Source organism: Polyodon spathula, unplaced genomic scaffold (assembly GCF_017654505.1).
Source record: "Polyodon spathula isolate WHYD16114869_AA unplaced genomic scaffold, ASM1765450v1 scaffolds_2373, whole genome shotgun sequence".
NCBI lineage: Eukaryota > Metazoa > Chordata > Actinopteri > Acipenseriformes > Polyodontidae > Polyodon > Polyodon spathula.
The window spans coordinates 1-15915 of record NW_024473846.1 but is presented as its reverse complement, the minus strand read 5'-3'; the positions used below and the strand labels follow the sequence as shown (position 1 = coordinate 15915).

General features: G+C 39.3%; 9 non-coding genes and 17 pseudogenes across 9 annotated transcripts; 17 read left to right on the top strand and 9 right to left on the bottom strand.

Moving 5' to 3' along the window:
* Positions 1–282: 282 nt before the first annotated feature.
* LOC121310717 lies at positions 283–401 on the bottom strand. Its single transcript, XR_005948930.1, has one exon. It is a non-coding gene; the product is annotated as a 5S ribosomal RNA (ribosomal RNA).
* A 149-nt stretch (positions 402–550) lies between these two features.
* LOC121310745 lies at positions 551–698 on the top strand (annotated as a pseudogene).
* A 793-nt stretch (positions 699–1491) lies between these two features.
* LOC121310733 lies at positions 1492–1598 on the top strand (annotated as a pseudogene).
* Positions 1599–2084: 486 nt separating this feature from the next.
* On the bottom strand, positions 2085–2203 carry LOC121310716. The gene has a single exon (XR_005948929.1). It is a non-coding gene; the product is annotated as a 5S ribosomal RNA (ribosomal RNA).
* A 149-nt stretch (positions 2204–2352) lies between these two features.
* LOC121310744 lies at positions 2353–2500 on the top strand (annotated as a pseudogene).
* Positions 2501–3293: 793 nt separating this feature from the next.
* Positions 3294–3400, top strand: LOC121310732 (annotated as a pseudogene).
* A 491-nt stretch (positions 3401–3891) lies between these two features.
* Positions 3892–4010, bottom strand: LOC121310715. Its single transcript, XR_005948928.1, has one exon. It is a non-coding gene; the product is annotated as a 5S ribosomal RNA (ribosomal RNA).
* Positions 4011–4159: 149 nt separating this feature from the next.
* Positions 4160–4307, top strand: LOC121310743 (annotated as a pseudogene).
* A 793-nt stretch (positions 4308–5100) lies between these two features.
* LOC121310731 lies at positions 5101–5207 on the top strand (annotated as a pseudogene).
* A 494-nt stretch (positions 5208–5701) lies between these two features.
* Positions 5702–5820, bottom strand: LOC121310714. The gene has a single exon (XR_005948927.1). It is a non-coding gene; the product is annotated as a 5S ribosomal RNA (ribosomal RNA).
* Positions 5821–5969: 149 nt separating this feature from the next.
* LOC121310742 lies at positions 5970–6117 on the top strand (annotated as a pseudogene).
* A 793-nt stretch (positions 6118–6910) lies between these two features.
* LOC121310730 lies at positions 6911–7017 on the top strand (annotated as a pseudogene).
* Positions 7018–7495: 478 nt separating this feature from the next.
* LOC121310753 lies at positions 7496–7614 on the bottom strand. The gene has a single exon (XR_005948940.1). It is a non-coding gene; the product is annotated as a 5S ribosomal RNA (ribosomal RNA).
* Positions 7615–7763: 149 nt separating this feature from the next.
* LOC121310741 lies at positions 7764–7911 on the top strand (annotated as a pseudogene).
* Positions 7912–8704: 793 nt separating this feature from the next.
* On the top strand, positions 8705–8811 carry LOC121310728 (annotated as a pseudogene).
* Positions 8812–9297: 486 nt separating this feature from the next.
* LOC121310747 lies at positions 9298–9416 on the bottom strand. The gene has a single exon (XR_005948939.1). It is a non-coding gene; the product is annotated as a 5S ribosomal RNA (ribosomal RNA).
* Positions 9417–9565: 149 nt separating this feature from the next.
* On the top strand, positions 9566–9713 carry LOC121310740 (annotated as a pseudogene).
* A 793-nt stretch (positions 9714–10506) lies between these two features.
* Positions 10507–10613, top strand: LOC121310727 (annotated as a pseudogene).
* A 486-nt stretch (positions 10614–11099) lies between these two features.
* On the bottom strand, positions 11100–11218 carry LOC121310736. The gene has a single exon (XR_005948938.1). It is a non-coding gene; the product is annotated as a 5S ribosomal RNA (ribosomal RNA).
* A 149-nt stretch (positions 11219–11367) lies between these two features.
* Positions 11368–11515, top strand: LOC121310739 (annotated as a pseudogene).
* Positions 11516–12308: 793 nt separating this feature from the next.
* LOC121310726 lies at positions 12309–12415 on the top strand (annotated as a pseudogene).
* Positions 12416–12901: 486 nt separating this feature from the next.
* On the bottom strand, positions 12902–13020 carry LOC121310724. The gene has a single exon (XR_005948937.1). It is a non-coding gene; the product is annotated as a 5S ribosomal RNA (ribosomal RNA).
* Positions 13021–13169: 149 nt separating this feature from the next.
* LOC121310738 lies at positions 13170–13317 on the top strand (annotated as a pseudogene).
* A 793-nt stretch (positions 13318–14110) lies between these two features.
* Positions 14111–14217, top strand: LOC121310725 (annotated as a pseudogene).
* Positions 14218–14704: 487 nt separating this feature from the next.
* LOC121310712 lies at positions 14705–14823 on the bottom strand. The gene has a single exon (XR_005948926.1). It is a non-coding gene; the product is annotated as a 5S ribosomal RNA (ribosomal RNA).
* Positions 14824–14972: 149 nt separating this feature from the next.
* Positions 14973–15120, top strand: LOC121310737 (annotated as a pseudogene).
* Positions 15121–15915: the final 795 nt, after the last annotated feature.

The following is a 15915-nucleotide window of genomic DNA, read 5'->3' as shown; positions in this document are numbered from 1 at the left end:
AAATAAATAAATAAATAAATAAATAATAAAGCATTGTCTCCTTCTCAATACGCTTTTTTCCTATTCTATTTTTACGTTTTCTTTAACTTCATGGGTGACATTTTGTCACCAATTCAGGAAAGAATAATGCTGTGTACGAGATTACTAAACTATAATATATTGTATGACTGCTCCATTTGTTCGTGTGTGTGTGATGGGACGGGAAAAAAAGTAAAATTAAAACGATGTTCACCCTTAGTTTCCAGGTTAATAAGAAAATATAGCGACCCCAGCAGAAAGAAAAGCTTACAGCACCTGGTATTCCCAGGCGGTCTCCCATCCAAGTACTAACCAGGCCCGACCTTGCTTAGCTTCCGAGATCAGACGAGATCGGGCGTTCTCAAGGTGGTATGGCCGTAAGCGAAGGACTCACTTGGTTTCGTCTCTTTCATAGTAATAAGTTAGTCTCATTCGTGCGCTAACGGTTTGGGGGAACGGTGTATTAGATCTCTATTTTGTGACAAACGGTAACATTTAAGCAGATCTGTATTTTTGTGCAGAATTTAATAAAACACTTAAATGAAAAACAAACAAACAAACAAATGGTTCACCCAGGGCGACGCTCGGCCATTGCACGTCTGTGTTGACCCCCGCGAATTCCCCAAATGCGGGGATCTCGATGTATTTCTAGTGGGGGACTGTGTTCCCGCTCTCCCCTGATATTCTGGTCAAAGACAGAAACAGAGAAGCAGGCAAACTAGCAGTCATTCTAGCACTTTCCATCAAGTGGCGCTGTCTAACTGGGAATGAGATTATGGCAAAGCAACTACATGTTTATTGTTTTAATTTTGACTCTATAATGTTCTGGAAGGTATGTAGGATATTTTATGCCACAAAGAAAAATACATACAATACACTCATACATAAATACATATTTAAATAAATTAATATATAAACAAATGAATAAATCATTCCACGATTATATATTTTCTCCATTTGAATGCATTTCAATATCATTTTAAAGGATTAATGCCGCATTTTTAGCGCCCAGTAAAATCAGACTTTGTGGCTGAAAAACACGATTTACGGCAGCATTACGGGGGTTTTACACCCGCAAATCACTTTGCGCAAATCCTTACTTCACCCCATAATACCAGAGCTAAAAGACACAGATTGCAATATAATCTAATTGCGGAAGGAAGCACTATGGTATATATGCTAGTGTCATAGTAGCTGCAGGAACGACATTGTCCTGTATAATTTGTAACAAACTCTCCTCAAATGGTAAAGGTGTATGCAGTAACTACTCAGGTGCATTGTGTGGATGCAATTTATAAATACTTTTACTAAAAATTAAAGAAAACTGTTACGTTAGGCAGACTGGGAAGTGCTACAAATAAGTAAAACGTTGAATTTGCAAAACAGTGTTTTTCTTTTCATTGAAGATTTAGGCACCATTTGTGGGGAAAAGTCTCTTGTGGGGGGGTCGATGACTCGGCACGTGTACAACACATACTTACCTCGCAGGAGACATACCATGACCATGAAGGAGGTTCACCCTGGGAATTTCAACTGCATAATTTCTTGTAGGGGGTGGATTGCGTTCGCGTTCTCCCCTGATGTGGTCAAAACCAGAAACGCGGCTAATTTAAAAGCAGGCAAAATCGCAACGCTTCCAGTAGGTGGCGTTGTCAAACTCGGAAGGAGATTGTTTTGCACAGTTTAATGTACTGGAAAGTTGCTGTGTTTCCTGCGCATGTATTTTGCTGTGTTTATATTGAGAAGGCTAGAAGTAATGTCAGCAGTGCCAGTATCAAGGAAATAAATAAATAAATAAATAAATAAATAATAAAGCATTGTCTCCTTCTCAATACGCTTTTTTCCTATTCTATTTTTACGTTTTCTTTAACTTCATGGGTGACATTTTGTCACCAATTCAGGAAAGAATAATGCTGTGTACGAGATTACTAAACTATAATATATTGTATGACTGCTCCATTTGTTCGTGTGTGTGTGATGGGACGGGAAAAAAAGTAAAATTAAAACGATGTTCACCCTTAGTTTCCAGGTTAATAAGAAAATATAGCGACCCCAGCAGAAAGAAAAGCTTACAGCACCTGGTATTCCCAGGCGGTCTCCCATCCAAGTACTAACCAGGCCCGACCTTGCTTAGCTTCCGAGATCAGACGAGATCGGGCGTTCTCAAGGTGGTATGGCCGTAAGCGAAGGACTCGCTTGGTTTCGTCTCTTTCATAGTAATAAGTTAGTCTCATTCGTGCGCTAACGGTTTGGGGGAACGGTGTATTAGATCTCTATTTTGTGACAAACGGTAACATTTAAGCAGATCTGTATTTTTGTGCAGAATTTAATAAAACACTTAAATGAAAAACAAACAAACAAACAAATGGTTCACCCAGGGCGACGCTCGGCCATTGCACGTCTGTGTTGACCCCCGCGAATTCCCCAAATGCGGGGATCTCGATGTATTTCTAGTGGGGGACTGTGTTCCCGCTCTCCCCTGATATTCTGGTCAAAGACAGAAACAGAGAAGCAGGCAAACTAGCAGTCATTCTAGCACTTTCCATCAAGTGGCGCTGTCTAACTGGGAATGAGATTATGGCAAAGCAACTACATGTTTATTGTTTTAATTTTGACTCTATAATGTTCTGGAAGGTATGTAGGATATTTTATGCCACAAAGAAAAATACATACAATACACTCATACATAAATACATATTTAAATAAATTAATATATAAACAAATGAATAAATCATTCCACGATTATATATTTTCTCCATTTGAATGCATTTCAATATCATTTTAAAGGATTAATGCCGCATTTTTAGCGCCCAGTAAAATCAGACTTTGTGGCTGAAAAACACGATTTACGGCAGCATTACGGGGGTTTTACACCCGCAAATCACTTTGCGCAAATCCTTACTTCACCCCATAATACCAGAGCTAAAAGACACAGATTGCAATATAATCTAATTGCGGAAGGAAGCACTATGGTATATATGCTAGTGTCATAGTAGCTGCAGGAACGACATTGTCCTGTATAATTTGTAACAAACTCTCCTCAAATGGTAAAGGTGTATGCAGTAACTACTCAGGTGCATTGTGTGGATGCAATTTATAAATACTTTTACTAAAAATTAAAGAAAACTGTTACGTTAGGCAGACTGGGAAGTGCTACAAATAAGTAAAACGTTGAATTTGCAAAACAGTGTTTTTCTTTTCATTGAAGATTTAGGCACCATTTGTGGGGAAAAGTCTCTTGTGGGGGGGTCGATGACTCGGCACGTGTACAACACATACTTACCTCGCAGGAGACATACCATGACCATGAAGGAGGTTCACCCTGGGAATTTCAACTGCATAATTTCTTGTAGGGGGTGGATTGCGTTCGCGTTCTCCCCTGATGTGGTCAAAACCAGAAACGCGGCTAATTTAAAAGCAGGCAAAATCGCAACGCTTCCAGTAGGTGGCGTTGTCAAACTCGGAAGGAGATTGTTTTGCACAGTTTAATGTACTGGAAAGTTGCTGTGTTTCCTGCGCATGTATTTTGCTGTGTTTATATTGAGAAGGCTAGAAGTAATGTCAGCAGTGCCAGTATCAAGGAAATAAATAAAAATAATAAATAAATAAATAAATAATAAAGCATTGTCTCCTTCTCAATACGCTTTTTTCCTATTCTATTTTTACGTTTTCTTTAACTTCATGGGTGACATTTTGTCACCAATTCAGGAAAGAATAATGCTGTGTACGAGATTACTAAACTATAATATATTGTATGACTGCTCCATTTGTTCGTGTGTGTGTGATGGGACGGGAAAAAAAGTAAAATTAAAACGATGTTCACCCTTAGTTTCCAGGTTAATAAGAAAATATAGCGACCCCAGCAGAAAGAAAAGCTTACAGCACCTGGTATTCCCAGGCGGTCTCCCATCCAAGTACTAACCAGGCCCGACCTTGCTTAGCTTCCGAGATCAGACGAGATCGGGCGTTCTCAAGGTGGTATGGCCGTAAGCGAAGGACTCGCTTGGTTTCGTCTCTTTCATAGTAATAAGTTAGTCTCATTCGTGCGCTAACGGTTTGGGGGAACGGTGTATTAGATCTCTATTTTGTGACAAACGGTAACATTTAAGCAGATCTGTATTTTTGTGCAGAATTTAATAAAACACTTAAATGAAAAACAAACAAACAAACAAATGGTTCACCCAGGGCGACGCTCGGCCATTGCACGTCTGTGTTGACCCCCGCGAATTCCCCAAATGCGGGGATCTCGATGTATTTCTAGTGGGGGACTGTGTTCCCGCTCTCCCCTGATATTCTGGTCAAAGACAGAAACAGAGAAGCAGGCAAACTAGCAGTCATTCTAGCACTTTCCATCAAGTGGCGCTGTCTAACTGGGAATGAGATTATGGCAAAGCAACTACATGTTTATTGTTTTAATTTTGACTCTATAATGTTCTGGAAGGTATGTAGGATATTTTATGCCACAAAGAAAAATACATACAATACACTCATACATAAATACATATTTAAATAAATTAATATATAAACAAATGAATAAATCATTCCACGATTATATATTTTCTCCATTTGAATGCATTTCAATATCATTTTAAAGGATTAATGCCGCATTTTTAGCGCCCAGTAAAATCAGACTTTGTGGCTGAAAAACACGATTTACGGCAGCATTACGGGGGTTTTACACCCGCAAATCACTTTGCGCAAATCCTTACTTCACCCCATAATACCAGAGCTAAAAGACACAGATTGCAATATAATCTAATTGCGGAAGGAAGCACTATGGTATATATGCTAGTGTCATAGTAGCTGCAGGAACGACATTGTCCTGTATAATTTGTAACAAACTCTCCTCAAATGGTAAAGGTGTATGCAGTAACTACTCAGGTGCATTGTGTGGATGCAATTTATAAATACTTTTACTAAAAATTAAAGAAAACTGTTACGTTAGGCAGACTGGGAAGTGCTACAAATAAGTAAAACGTTGAATTTGCAAAACAGTGTTTTTCTTTTCATTGAAGATTTAGGCACCATTTGTGGGGAAAAGTCTCTTGTGGGGGGGTCGATGACTCGGCACGTGTACAACACATACTTACCTCGCAGGAGACATACCATGACCATGAAGGAGGTTCACCCTGGGAATTTCAACTGCATAATTTCTTGTAGGGGGTGGATTGCGTTCGCGTTCTCCCCTGATGTGGTCAAAACCAGAAACGCGGCTAATTTAAAAGCAGGCAAAATCGCAACGCTTCCAGTAGGTGGCGTTGTCAAACTCGGAAGGAGATTGTTTTGCACAGTTTAATGTACTGGAAAGTTGCTGTGTTTCCTGCGCATGTATTTTGCTGTGTTTATATTGAGAAGGCTAGAAGTAATGTCAGCAGTGCCAGTATCAAGGAAATAAATAAATAAATAAATAAATAAATAAATAAATAATAAAGCATTGTCTCCTTCTCAATACGCTTTTTTCCTATTCTATTTTTACGTTTTCTTTAACTTCATGGGTGACATTTTGTCACCAATTCAGGAAAGAATAATGCTGTGTACGAGATTACTAAACTATAATATATTGTATGACTGCTCCATTTGTTCGTGTGTGTGTGATGGGACGGGAAAAAAAGTAAAATTAAAACGATGTTCACCCTTAGTTTCCAGGTTAATAAGAAAATATAGCGACCCCAGCAGAAAGAAAAGCTTACAGCACCTGGTATTCCCAGGCGGTCTCCCATCCAAGTACTAACCAGGCCCGACCTTGCTTAGCTTCCGAGATCAGACGAGATCGGGCGTTCTCAAGGTGGTATGGCCGTAAGCGAAGGACTCGCTTGGTTTCGTCTCTTTCATAGTAATAAGTTAGTCTCATTCGTGCGCTAACGGTTTGGGGGAACGGTGTATTAGATCTCTATTTTGTGACAAACGGTAACATTTAAGCAGATCTGTATTTTTGTGCAGAATTTAATAAAACACTTAAATGAAAAACAAACAAACAAACAAATGGTTCACCCAGGGCGACGCTCGGCCATTGCACGTCTGTGTTGACCCCCGCGAATTCCCCAAATGCGGGGATCTCGATGTATTTCTAGTGGGGGACTGTGTTCCCGCTCTCCCCTGATATTCTGGTCAAAGACAGAAACAGAGAAGCAGGCAAACTAGCAGTCATTCTAGCACTTTCCATCAAGTGGCGCTGTCTAACTGGGAATGAGATTATGGCAAAGCAACTACATGTTTATTGTTTTAATTTTGACTCTATAATGTTCTGGAAGGTATGTAGGATATTTTATGCCACAAAGAAAAATACATACAATACACTCATACATAAATACATATTTAAATAAATTAATATATAAACAAATGAATAAATCATTCCACGATTATATATTTTCTCCATTTGAATGCATTTCAATATCATTTTAAAGGATTAATGCCGCATTTTTAGCGCCCAGTAAAATCAGACTTTGTGGCTGAAAAACACGATTTACGGCAGCATTACGGGGGTTTTACACCCGCAAATCACTTTGCGCAAATCCTTACTTCACCCCATAATACCAGAGCTAAAAGACACAGATTGCAATATAATCTAATTGCGGAAGGAAGCACTATGGTATATATGCTAGTGTCATAGTAGCTGCAGGAACGACATTGTCCTGTATAATTTGTAACAAACTCTCCTCAAATGGTAAAGGTGTATGCAGTAACTACTCAGGTGCATTGTGTGGATGCAATTTATAAATACTTTTACTAAAAATTAAAGAAAACTGTTACGTTAGGCAGACTGGGAAGTGCTACAAATAAGTAAAACGTTGAATTTGCAAAACAGTGTTTTTCTTTTCATTGAAGATTTAGGCACCATTTGTGGGGAAAAGTCTCTTGTGGGGGGGTCGATGACTCGGCACGTGTACAACACATACTTACCTCGCAGGAGACATACCATGACCATGAAGGAGGTTCACCCTGGGAATTTCAACTGCATAATTTCTTGTAGGGGGTGGATTGCGTTCGCGTTCTCCCCTGATGTGGTCAAAACCAGAAACGCGGCTAATTTAAAAGCAGGCAAAATCGCAACGCTTCCAGTAGGTGGCGTTGTCAAACTCGGAAGGAGATTGTTTTGCACAGTTTAATGTACTGGAAAGTTGCTGTGTTTCCTGCGCATGTATTTTGCTGTGTTTATATTGAGAAGGCTAGAAGTAATGTCAGCAGTGCCAGTATCAAGGAAATAAATAAATAAATAAATAATAAAGCATTGTCTCCTTCTCAATACGCTTTTTTCCTATTCTATTTTTACGTTTTCTTTAACTTCATGGGTGACATTTTGTCACCAATTCAGGAAAGAATAATGCTGTGTACGAGATTACTAAACTATAATATATTGTATGACTGCTCCATTTGTTCGTGTGTGTGTGATGGGACGGGAAAAAAAGTAAAATTAAAACGATGTTCACCCTTAGTTTCCAGGTTAATAAGAAAATATAGCGACCCCAGCAGAAAGAAAAGCTTACAGCACCTGGTATTCCCAGGCGGTCTCCCATCCAAGTACTAACCAGGCCCGACCTTGCTTAGCTTCCGAGATCAGACGAGATCGGGCGTTCTCAAGGTGGTATGGCCGTAAGCGAAGGACTCGCTTGGTTTCGTCTCTTTCATAGTAATAAGTTAGTCTCATTCGTGCGCTAACGGTTTGGGGGAACGGTGTATTAGATCTCTATTTTGTGACAAACGGTAACATTTAAGCAGATCTGTATTTTTGTGCAGAATTTAATAAAACACTTAAATGAAAAACAAACAAACAAACAAATGGTTCACCCAGGGCGACGCTCGGCCATTGCACGTCTGTGTTGACCCCCGCGAATTCCCCAAATGCGGGGATCTCGATGTATTTCTAGTGGGGGACTGTGTTCCCGCTCTCCCCTGATATTCTGGTCAAAGACAGAAACAGAGAAGCAGGCAAACTAGCAGTCATTCTAGCACTTTCCATCAAGTGGCGCTGTCTAACTGGGAATGAGATTATGGCAAAGCAACTACATGTTTATTGTTTTAATTTTGACTCTATAATGTTCTGGAAGGTATGTAGGATATTTTATGCCACAAAGAAAAATACATACAATACACTCATACATAAATACATATTTAAATAAATTAATATATAAACAAATGAATAAATCATTCCACGATTATATATTTTCTCCATTTGAATGCTTTTCAATATCATTTTAAAGGATTAATGCCGCATTTTTAGCGCCCAGTAAAATCAGACTTTGTGGCTGAAAAACACGATTTACGGCAGCATTACGGGGGTTTTACACCCGCAAATCACTTTGCGCAAATCCTTACTTCACCCCATAATACCAGAGCTAAAAGACACAGATTGCAATATAATCTAATTGCGGAAGGAAGCACTATGGTATATATGCTAGTGTCATAGTAGCTGCAGGAACGACATTGTCCTGTATAATTTGTAACAAACTCTCCTCAAATGGTAAAGGTGTATGCAGTAACTACTCAGGTGCATTGTGTGGATGCAATTTATAAATACTTTTACTAAAAATTAAAGAAAACTGTTACGTTAGGCAGACTGGGAAGTGCTACAAATAAGTAAAACGTTGAATTTGCAAAACAGTGTTTTTCTTTTCATTGAAGATTTAGGCACCATTTGTGGGGAAAAGTCTCTTGTGGGGGGGTCGATGACTCGGCACGTGTACAACACATACTTACCTCGCAGGAGACATACCATGACCATGAAGGAGGTTCACCCTGGGAATTTCAACTGCATAATTTCTTGTAGGGGGTGGATTGCGTTCGCGTTCTCCCCTGATGTGGTCAAAACCAGAAACGCGGCTAATTTAAAAGCAGGCAAAATCGCAACGCTTCCAGTAGGTGGCGTTGTCAAACTCGGAAGGAGATTGTTTTGCACAGTTTAATGTACTGGAAAGTTGCTGTGTTTCCTGCGCATGTATTTTGCTGTGTTTATATTGAGAAGGCTAGAAGTAATGTCAGCAGTGCCAGTATCAAGGAAATAAATAAATAAATAAATAAATAAATAATAAAGCATTGTCTCCTTCTCAATACGCTTTTTTCCTATTCTATTTTTACGTTTTCTTTAACTTCATGGGTGACATTTTGTCACCAATTCAGGAAAGAATAATGCTGTGTACGAGATTACTAAACTATAATATATTGTATGACTGCTCCATTTGTTCGTGTGTGTGTGATGGGACGGGAAAAAAAGTAAAATTAAAACGATGTTCACCCTTAGTTTCCAGGTTAATAAGAAAATATAGCGACCCCAGCAGAAAGAAAAGCTTACAGCACCTGGTATTCCCAGGCGGTCTCCCATCCAAGTACTAACCAGGCCCGACCTTGCTTAGCTTCCGAGATCAGACGAGATCGGGCGTTCTCAAGGTGGTATGGCCGTAAGCGAAGGACTCGCTTGGTTTCGTCTCTTTCATAGTAATAAGTTAGTCTCATTCGTGCGCTAACGGTTTGGGGGAACGGTGTATTAGATCTCTATTTTGTGACAAACGGTAACATTTAAGCAGATCTGTATTTTTGTGCAGAATTTAATAAAACACTTAAATGAAAAACAAACAAACAAACAAATGGTTCACCCAGGGCGACGCTCGGCCATTGCACGTCTGTGTTGACCCCCGCGAATTCCCCAAATGCGGGGATCTCGATGTATTTCTAGTGGGGGACTGTGTTCCCGCTCTCCCCTGATATTCTGGTCAAAGACAGAAACAGAGAAGCAGGCAAACTAGCAGTCATTCTAGCACTTTCCATCAAGTGGCGCTGTCTAACTGGGAATGAGATTATGGCAAAGCAACTACATGTTTATTGTTTTAATTTTGACTCTATAATGTTCTGGAAGGTATGTAGGATATTTTATGCCACAAAGAAAAATACATACAATACACTCATACATAAATACATATTTAAATAAATTAATATATAAACAAATGAATAAATCATTCCACGATTATATATTTTCTCCATTTGAATGCATTTCAATATCATTTTAAAGGATTAATGCCGCATTTTTAGCGCCCAGTAAAATCAGACTTTGTGGCTGAAAAACACGATTTACGGCAGCATTACGGGGGTTTTACACCCGCAAATCACTTTGCGCAAATCCTTACTTCACCCCATAATACCAGAGCTAAAAGACACAGATTGCAATATAATCTAATTGCGGAAGGAAGCACTATGGTATATATGCTAGTGTCATAGTAGCTGCAGGAACGACATTGTCCTGTATAATTTGTAACAAACTCTCCTCAAATGGTAAAGGTGTATGCAGTAACTACTCAGGTGCATTGTGTGGATGCAATTTATAAATACTTTTACTAAAAATTAAAGAAAACTGTTACGTTAGGCAGACTGGGAAGTGCTACAAATAAGTAAAACGTTGAATTTGCAAAACAGTGTTTTTCTTTTCATTGAAGATTTAGGCACCATTTGTGGGGAAAAGTCTCTTGTGGGGGGGTCGATGACTCGGCACGTGTACAACACATACTTACCTCGCAGGAGACATACCATGACCATGAAGGAGGTTCACCCTGGGAATTTCAACTGCATAATTTCTTGTAGGGGGTGGATTGCGTTCGCGTTCTCCCCTGATGTGGTCAAAACCAGAAACGCGGCTAATTTAAAAGCAGGCAAAATCGCAACGCTTCCAGTAGGTGGCGTTGTCAAACTCGGAAGGAGATTGTTTTGCACAGTTTAATGTACTGGAAAGTTGCTGTGTTTCCTGCGCATGTATTTTGCTGTGTTTATATTGAGAAGGCTAGAAGTAATGTCAGCAGTGCCAGTATCAAGGAAATAAATAAATAAATAAATAAATAAATAATAAAGCATTGTCTCCTTCTCAATACGCTTTTTTCCTATTCTATTTTTACGTTTTCTTTAACTTCATGGGTGACATTTTGTCACCAATTCAGGAAAGAATAATGCTGTGTACGAGATTACTAAACTATAATATATTGTATGACTGCTCCATTTGTTCGTGTGTGTGTGATGGGACGGGAAAAAAAGTAAAATTAAAACGATGTTCACCCTTAGTTTCCAGGTTAATAAGAAAATATAGCGACCCCAGCAGAAAGAAAAGCTTACAGCACCTGGTATTCCCAGGCGGTCTCCCATCCAAGTACTAACCAGGCCCGACCTTGCTTAGCTTCCGAGATCAGACGAGATCGGGCGTTCTCAAGGTGGTATGGCCGTAAGCGAAGGACTCGCTTGGTTTCGTCTCTTTCATAGTAATAAGTTAGTCTCATTCGTGCGCTAACGGTTTGGGGGAACGGTGTATTAGATCTCTATTTTGTGACAAACGGTAACATTTAAGCAGATCTGTATTTTTGTGCAGAATTTAATAAAACACTTAAATGAAAAACAAACAAACAAACAAATGGTTCACCCAGGGCGACGCTCGGCCATTGCACGTCTGTGTTGACCCCCGCGAATTCCCCAAATGCGGGGATCTCGATGTATTTCTAGTGGGGGACTGTGTTCCCGCTCTCCCCTGATATTCTGGTCAAAGACAGAAACAGAGAAGCAGGCAAACTAGCAGTCATTCTAGCACTTTCCATCAAGTGGCGCTGTCTAACTGGGAATGAGATTATGGCAAAGCAACTACATGTTTATTGTTTTAATTTTGACTCTATAATGTTCTGGAAGGTATGTAGGATATTTTATGCCACAAAGAAAAATACATACAATACACTCATACATAAATACATATTTAAATAAATTAATATATAAACAAATGAATAAATCATTCCACGATTATATATTTTCTCCATTTGAATGCATTTCAATATCATTTTAAAGGATTAATGCCGCATTTTTAGCGCCCAGTAAAATCAGACTTTGTGGCTGAAAAACACGATTTACGGCAGCATTACGGGGGTTTTACACCCGCAAATCACTTTGCGCAAATCCTTACTTCACCCCATAATACCAGAGCTAAAAGACACAGATTGCAATATAATCTAATTGCGGAAGGAAGCACTATGGTATATATGCTAGTGTCATAGTAGCTGCAGGAACGACATTGTCCTGTATAATTTGTAACAAACTCTCCTCAAATGGTAAAGGTGTATGCAGTAACTACTCAGGTGCATTGTGTGGATGCAATTTATAAATACTTTTACTAAAAATTAAAGAAAACTGTTACGTTAGGCAGACTGGGAAGTGCTACAAATAAGTAAAACGTTGAATTTGCAAAACAGTGTTTTTCTTTTCATTGAAGATTTAGGCACCATTTGTGGGGAAAAGTCTCTTGTGGGGGGGTCGATGACTCGGCACGTGTACAACACATACTTACCTCGCAGGAGACATACCATGACCATGAAGGAGGTTCACCCTGGGAATTTCAACTGCATAATTTCTTGTAGGGGGTGGATTGCGTTCGCGTTCTCCCCTGATGTGGTCAAAACCAGAAACGCGGCTAATTTAAAAGCAGGCAAAATCGCAACGCTTCCAGTAGGTGGCGTTGTCAAACTCGGAAGGAGATTGTTTTGCACAGTTTAATGTACTGGAAAGTTGCTGTGTTTCCTGCGCATGTATTTTGCTGTGTTTATATTGAGAAGGCTAGAAGTAATGTCAGCAGTGCCAGTATCAAGGAAATAAATAAATAAATAAATAAATAAATAATAAAGCATTGTCTCCTTCTCAATACGCTTTTTTCCTATTCTATTTTTACGTTTTCTTTAACTTCATGGGTGACATTTTGTCACCAATTCAGGAAAGAATAATGCTGTGTACGAGATTACTAAACTATAATATATTGTATGACTGCTCCATTTGTTCGTGTGTGTGTGATGGGACGGGAAAAAAAGTAAAATTAAAACGATGTTCACCCTTAGTTTCCAGGTTAATAAGAAAATATAGCGACCCCAGCAGAAAGAAAAGCTTACAGCACCTGGTATTCCCAGGCGGTCTCCCATCCAAGTACTAACCAGGCCCGACCTTGCTTAGCTTCCGAGATCAGACGAGATCGGGCGTTCTCAAGGTGGTATGGCCGTAAGCGAAGGACTCGCTTGGTTTCGTCTCTTTCATAGTAATAAGTTAGTCTCATTCGTGCGCTAACGGTTTGGGGGAACGGTGTATTAGATCTCTATTTTGTGACAAACGGTAACATTTAAGCAGATCTGTATTTTTGTGCAGAATTTAATAAAACACTTAAATGAAAAACAAACAAACAAACAAATGGTTCACCCAGGGCGACGCTCGGCCATTGCACGTCTGTGTTGACCCCCGCGAATTCCCCAAATGCGGGGATCTCGATGTATTTCTAGTGGGGGACTGTGTTCCCGCTCTCCCCTGATATTCTGGTCAAAGACAGAAACAGAGAAGCAGGCAAACTAGCAGTCATTCTAGCACTTTCCATCAAGTGGCGCTGTCTAACTGGGAATGAGATTATGGCAAAGCAACTACATGTTTATTGTTTTAATTTTGACTCTATAATGTTCTGGAAGGTATGTAGGATATTTTATGCCACAAAGAAAAATACATACAATACACTCATACATAAATACATATTTAAATAAATTAATATATAAACAAATGAATAAATCATTCCACGATTATATATTTTCTCCATTTGAATGCATTTCAATATCATTTTAAAGGATTAATGCCGCATTTTTAGCGCCCAGTAAAATCAGACTTTGTGGCTGAAAAACACGATTTACGGCAGCATTACGGGGGTTTTACACCCGCAAATCACTTTGCGCAAATCCTTACTTCACCCCATAATACCAGAGCTAAAAGACACAGATTGCAATATAATCTAATTGCGGAAGGAAGCACTATGGTATATATGCTAGTGTCATAGTAGCTGCAGGAACGACATTGTCCTGTATAATTTGTAACAAACTCTCCTCAAATGGTAAAGGTGTATGCAGTAACTACTCAGGTGCATTGTGTGGATGCAATTTATAAATACTTTTACTAAAAATTAAAGAAAACTGTTACGTTAGGCAGACTGGGAAGTGCTACAAATAAGTAAAACGTTGAATTTGCAAAACAGTGTTTTTCTTTTCATTGAAGATTTAGGCACCATTTGTGGGGAAAAGTCTCTTGTGGGGGGGTCGATGACTCGGCACGTGTACAACACATACTTACCTCGCAGGAGACATACCATGACCATGAAGGAGGTTCACCCTGGGAATTTCAACTGCATAATTTCTTGTAGGGGGTGGATTGCGTTCGCGTTCTCCCCTGATGTGGTCAAAACCAGAAACGCGGCTAATTTAAAAGCAGGCAAAATCGCAACGCTTCCAGTAGGTGGCGTTGTCAAACTCGGAAGGAGATTGTTTTGCACAGTTTAATGTACTGGAAAGTTGCTGTGTTTCCTGCGCATGTATTTTGCTGTGTTTATATTGAGAAGGCTAGAAGTAATGTCAGCAGTGCCAGTATCAAGGAAATAAAATAAATAAATAAATAAATAAATAATAAAGCATTGTCTCCTTCTCAATACGCTTTTTTCCTATTCTATTTTTACGTTTTCTTTAACTTCATGGGTGACATTTTGTCACCAATTCAGGAAAGAATAATGCTGTGTACGAGATTACTAAACTATAATATATTGTATGACTGCTCCATTTGTTCGTGTGTGTGTGATGGGACGGGAAAAAAAGTAAAATTAAAACGATGTTCACCCTTAGTTTCCAGGTTAATAAGAAAATATAGCGACCCCAGCAGAAAGAAAAGCTTACAGCACCTGGTATTCCCAGGCGGTCTCCCATCCAAGTACTAACCAGGCCCGACCTTGCTTAGCTTCCGAGATCAGACGAGATCGGGCGTTCTCAAGGTGGTATGGCCGTAAGCGAAGGACTCGCTTGGTTTCGTCTCTTTCATAGTAATAAGTTAGTCTCATTCGTGCGCTAACGGTTTGGGGGAACGGTGTATTAGATCTCTATTTTGTGACAAACGGTAACATTTAAGCAGATCTGTATTTTTGTGCAGAATTTAATAAAACACTTAAATGAAAAACAAACAAACAAACAAATGGTTCACCCAGGGCGACGCTCGGCCATTGCACGTCTGTGTTGACCCCCGCGAATTCCCCAAATGCGGGGATCTCGATGTATTTCTAGTGGGGGACTGTGTTCCCGCTCTCCCCTGATATTCTGGTCAAAGACAGAAACAGAGAAGCAGGCAAACTAGCAGTCATTCTAGCACTTTCCATCAAGTGGCGCTGTCTAACTGGGAATGAGATTATGGCAAAGCAACTACATGTTTATTGTTTTAATTTTGACTCTATAATGTTCTGGAAGGTATGTAGGATATTTTATGCCACAAAGAAAAATACATACAATACACTCATACATAAATACATATTTAAATAAATTAATATATAAACAAATGAATAAATCATTCCACGATTATATATTTTCTCCATTTGAATGCTTTTCAATATCATTTTAAAGGATTAATGCCGCATTTTTAGCGCCCAGTAAAATCAGACTTTGTGGCTGAAAAACACGATTTACGGCAGCATTACGGGGGTTTTACACCCGCAAATCACTTTGCGCAAATCCTTACTTCACCCCATAATACCAGAGCTAAAAGACACAGATTGCAATATAATCTAATTGCGGAAGGAAGCACTATGGTATATATGCTAGTGTCATAGTAGCTGCAGGAACGACATTGTCCTGTATAATTTGTAACAAACTCTCCTCAAATGGTAAAGGTGTATGCAGTAACTACTCAGGTGCATTGTGTGGATGCAATTTATAAATACTTTTACTAAAAATTAAAGAAAACTGTTACGTTAGGCAGACTGGGAAGTGCTACAAATAAGTAAAACGTTGAATTTGCAAAACAGTGTTTTTCTTTTCATTGAAGATTTAGGCACCATTTGTGGGGAAAAGTCTCTTGTGGGGGGGTCGATGACTCGGCACGTGTACAACACAT